This window comes from Brassica oleracea, chromosome C1 (assembly GCF_000695525.1).
Source record: "Brassica oleracea var. oleracea cultivar TO1000 chromosome C1, BOL, whole genome shotgun sequence".
NCBI classification, from domain to species: domain Eukaryota; kingdom Viridiplantae; phylum Streptophyta; class Magnoliopsida; order Brassicales; family Brassicaceae; genus Brassica; species Brassica oleracea.
In genome coordinates this window covers 15124167-15129958 of record NC_027748.1, presented here as the reverse complement: position 1 = coordinate 15129958, position 5792 = coordinate 15124167, and positions in this window count along the sequence as shown.

The window sequence follows — 5792 nt, the reverse complement described above, 5'->3', positions numbered from 1 at the left end:
GACAATATAAACTCAATTATATTGTAAAATCAAAACGTTGTATATAAAAAAGTTAAACCTAATCTTGATTGATTGCAAAATAAAATCAAAAAGGAATGGCATAATAAATTTCTTTGAATCCCTTAACTCTTGCAACAAATTTTTTCATGATGAAATTAACATAAATGGTGATAAACATTAAATTTGGAAATTTATTTAATTATTTCCGGTTAAGTTTGAAGTCAAATATCATTTAATATGGACTTCTTTTAAATATGGAGATTTGTTGATAGGGCCTTTGTCAATTTACAATCTATCGGTTCGAATTTTCCGAGATTTGAGTCACTCGATTCAGCTTCCAATCTTCTTAGGTATTGTGATTGAGTTTAGTTCACAAAATATGGATATCTCAAGTGACGAAGAGTTAACCCAAACCATGTATTTTGACTCATAATGGATATTAAGGTTTAATAATTGGTCTCTTTTACAGTTTCGAGTCCTAATCAGTCCACTAAATTATAAAATTCATATTACTTACTTTTTTTAACCTCATATTATTTACTTCAATTTATTTTTATTCTTCTACAATTTTTATGTACTCCAGAACCAATATAATTTTAATAAAATATAACAATATTTTTTCTGGACAATTAAAATATAACAATATAATTTCGATATTTTAGTCTATTCATCTCGCGCAAGGCGCGGGTATCTTAGTATAATATGTCAATCCTACTGATATACCACTTATAAGAAGTTTGTCCGTCAGCTCAACTCATCGTCGGGATACATTCTGCTGGAATTACATAAGGAATGAAAACTACACAGTTAAATCTGGTTACTGGGTGGCTCAGAATTTATTAACGACTGAGGATGAACAAGAAGTTTTGGAGCCAAGTATCACTAAGCTTCAAGCCTTTGCTTGGAAACTAAAGACGCCAAAGAAGATATGTCATCTTATATGCCAATTGTTAACTTGTCATGTGGCAGTAACAAGGAATTTAGTAAGACGCAATATGAGGTGTGATAACTACTGCCCAAGATGCGGAGAACCTGAAGAATAAGTAACCCATGCCATTTTTGAGTGTCCACCAGCTCTGCAGGCCTGGTAATTATCATCAACTCCAACAAGTCCAAATTTATTCCCAGTATCAAGCGTCTACACAAACATAGATTACCTATTCTCGAGGAAAAACGGCATTATTGAGCCAGAACAAGACGGGGATCCTTATCCCTGGATAATCTGGTATATCTGGAAGGTTAGGAATGACAAGCTCTTCAGGGGGATAGACAGAGACCCATTAGAGCTGGTTAGATATGTAGAAAGTGAATGCCAAGCCTTGTTTGATGCAAATGAAGTGCCACAACCAGTGATACAGGAAAACAATACTGAGGAACCTCAAATCTTAAGCTTGGGTAATATCTGCCTGTTAGATGGATCTTGGACATCTGCTGCTCACTTTAGCGGATGTGGATGGGTTTGGATGGACAGTGGTGGGAACATACAACTTATGGGGACCAGAAATATCACTCGACGCGAATCAGCCATGCATTCGGAACTAGAAGCACTGCGATGGGCAATGGAGAATATGCTTCAACACTCGACATGTCAGAGCTTTGGGACAGACTGTAAGGACCTGATCGCAATAATAAAGGAACCTCATGTGTGGCCAAGCTTTGCGACGAAATTGGAGAGGATAGAGACGCTTCAAATATGCTTCCCGGACTTCAGCATCACTCATGTGCCAAGAGCGCGAAATCATATTTCAGATTTTTAGCACAAACTGCAAGATCCTTCCATAGGGAGTTATTTTTTATTGGTTGCTCTATTCCGGTCTGGTTACCCAGCCCACCTCTAGCCTGAGTAATAGCATGACCTTTCGACGTCAAAAAAAAAAAAACTAATATCAATCATATTTGGTTTTAGTAATTATGTTTATTTGACCAAAAAACAAGAAGTTATGTTTATATATCATGTTTTCAATATAAACATTATCACATGTAACTATTTTCACGTTAAGTAATGGAAATTTGTCACAAATACCACTTTTCTAATACTATATTTCATCTATACCTTAACCAACTTTACCATTAAAATTTTAATAGGTAAAGTACCATTATAGCCCTAACTAATCAAACATAAACATATTGTCTTTCTCCCACAATTTAAAGAGTTTCCAACTGACCAACGAGATTCGACGACTTCGGCGATTTCTCTGGCGAGATTCGACGAATCTGACGATTTCTCCGGCGAGATTCGACGACTCCGGGATTTCTCCGGCGAGAGTTAACGACACTGGCGTCCGGCGAGATTTGGCGAAGACTACAAGATTAAACGAACAGAACATGACGATCTCTCACCATGAACGCGTAACAAAGGCGAGAGGATAATAGATGGTGATTTTTGTCTCTTTTTGTAGTTTCATCTTTGATCTTTCAAAATCGATTAGTTTCTGGAAAGGGAGACGAAGTTTTCTCATGAAGTTTTCAAATCTCAAATTTATAAAACCATATAAATTTATCGATGAAGAACATAATGCTTATGAATGAAGACGACTAACCATGACCATCAAGTTTTCTCAACTGTGTTTATGAATTCCATGGAAGCTCCACTTCCACTGTTTCAATCTTCTTCTTACTTTCTCGATCCAGCTTAGTTTTCGAATCTATATCTAAATCCCGCAAAAGCAATCACTAAAGCTTTTGGCTTTCGTTTTTGGTTTCTGCTTAGAGTAATCAGAAGAATGCTAAAGGACGCTCTCTTGGATCACGAGGTGGTTCAAAGGTTGAATCTTACTATGGTCTAAAGACCCCTCCTTTATCCACTTGTAAGTCTAAATGAGACATATACGCTTGTTTGGTAGTTGTCTCAGTGTTAGATGCTTTTATATTTGGGTTGCTTATGAATTCTTAGTTTAGTATGTGTCTCTTCTTTCACTGTATCCATTGATGTTCCTTAATTTGAAGAAATGGGGGAAATTTGTTAATTTGGGGAATATCTTGTAGTTTCAGGGCTAACTGCAACTAGATTTGTGTATATTTACTCTTGCAGTTGCATTTAACATGATCTTAGGACTTTTGGTGATATGCCAAAGAGCATATTTTCTTATATTCTAAAACAGTGTGTGAATATGATGCTTTGGAACCGGAACCGGAACCGTATATGAGTCGAAGAACACTAGAAATGCATTGAGGAAACACCATCGAAACTATGTGGACAATCAAAATAAACCAGTTTATAAATCATTTTTGAGTTCCTTATACTCATTCTGCCTAGCATTAAGTACACTGGATATTCACCCTATCAATATTCATAAACCCTTATCAATCAGTAAAAAAAAAAAAAAAACTTAAATATCAACTTATAAACTCTTATAAATTAGGGATTTTATATTCTCTTATAAATGAATTTATGAGAATTTCTAAACTCTTATAGATATATTTATAAGCCCTTATAAATTTATTTATAAACCCTTATACATTTACTTATAAACCCTTATAAATATATTTACAAACTCATAAATTTATTTATAAAGATTATAAACTCTTACAACCGATTTTATAAACTCTTATTAATTATTTTACAAACCTTTATAAGACAGTTATTACTACCTATTAATGATACATAATATCTTGTAAATGGTTTTATATAAATCATTATAAATAATTTTTTATTTCTTATCAATGACTCATAAATAATTATAATGATTTACAAAGATTTATAAGAAATTATAAACACTTATAAATAGCTTTATAAAGATTTACTTATAAATTTTTGTAAGGATTTGTAAATTCTTCTAAATAATTTATTACATCTTATAAATTGTGTTATGAAGATTATTAAACTCTTATAATTGTTTTTATAAACCCTTATAAATAGATTTATAAACTCTTATGAATGATTTATAAATTTTTATAAATGATTTTATAAACCCTTATAAATAGTTTTATAGATATTTTAAGTGTTTTATAAACTTTAGAAATAACTATAAAAATTTATAAATATTAATGGTTCATAAAAGTTTTATAAACTATTATAAATGGTTTATATACAAAACTGTTTTATATATTCATATGATTGATTTTATAAACCTTTATAAATAAACATGAATAGTTTTATTAATCATTATAGATACTTCCTTCTTGCAAACAAAATTGATCCATCGAAAAATGCATAAATAGATTGAAAGATGGATCAGACTAAATGGTGTATTTCTTGGCATATGTGTTGAGCATTTTGGTTTTGCTGAATATTAAACATTCGAAGGAGGAATGGACTGAGGATGGAGGAATGGATAAAACAGGTGCAGTTTGCAATAGGGAAGCTAACTCTTGATAACTACTGCTCTAGAATGTTTTGATGAGAAACAAATAAAATAACTAATGGTGAGTGCAAAGAAGTGCACACAGTAAAAAAAAAAGAATTTGAGCTTTGTTACATTAGTGTTAAACTCTTCTTGGACAGTTCCAGAGACATGTCATTTAATTCTTTTAGAAAAGCTCTATGGACATGCTTAGCTTTTAGCTCTTCGATCCAATCTATCAGCGCAAATTTCGGTGATATCATTACATATAGACTATAGTTATCCAATCTTTCTCAATTTAATGCTATGAACTAGAGGTGTAAATCATTTCTTGTGTATTCATGTTTTTTCAGCAATGTCATACAACACAATAGTTATGCACACTTCTCTAAATCATGGAATCATCTTATATTCTGTCCACCTTTAAAAATAATGATAATACAAAACAATGTCTCTGACTTTGATCATTGTTTGTAGACAATACAATTCTCTAGCAATTACCATCACTGTGTCTTCTCTCTTGACTAGTACTTGACTAAGCTTCCACTCTACAGACCCTAAATAACAACTGAATTTACAAACCCTTATAAATTATTTAATAAATCCTTATAAATAATTTCAATACTAAAGTCTCAATACCCATAGTCTTTAATTAATTCATAAACCCAATTCCTAAAATTTCAAAACACGAAATCAAATTGCATACTCATCTCTAATCAATCGTTTACCTTTTCCAGATTGATGAATATTCTGAATCTCAATGTTGCAATAAATCGTAATCCCTAAACTTTAATATATTTCAATGGTAAAAACCCAGATTCTACAATCTCCTCAAACATGTGAAGTGATCAAAGATGATCTGATGCTAGAGGAAGAGAATCTATAGCTTCAACTTATAGCTATTCTTCGTAATGTCGCAAATAAACTCCATCACAAATCAATTTTACAGTAGAGGAGGATCATCATCATCGCCGCATCGGAAATTTTTTGAAATTGACTGTAACTGAAACCCAAATTTACAAGGGGTTATAATTTTTTTAATGCAATGTTCACTATCATAAACTCTTTTCTTTTATATGCATCTATTCAAAGATCAAGTCAAAATCAACCATATTTGGTATTTGTAATAAAATCCTAAAATTACTTGAAAACTAGATTTACAAAGGTTATAAATTTTCAAAAACTCAATCACTATCGAAACTCTTTCTCTTAGATCCGACTATTAATAGGTAACTCTTTCTCTTAGATCGAAACAACAAAATCCGAGAAAATTACTTACAACTTGTTTTTGAAGTTTCATCTCCTTTACCGCCCTCATCAACTTGTGTATCATCTTCTACATGTTGTTCTTCTTCCTCATCTGTGTTCCCCTATTTAACAAAAAAGCAATAACAGATTTACAAAGGTAATAGTTTTATACACATCCTATCTCGTTAACATTTTCCTTCATTCAAACAAAACCCAAAACACATTCATTATGAACTTGTAAACATGCATGTTTTCCTTTGG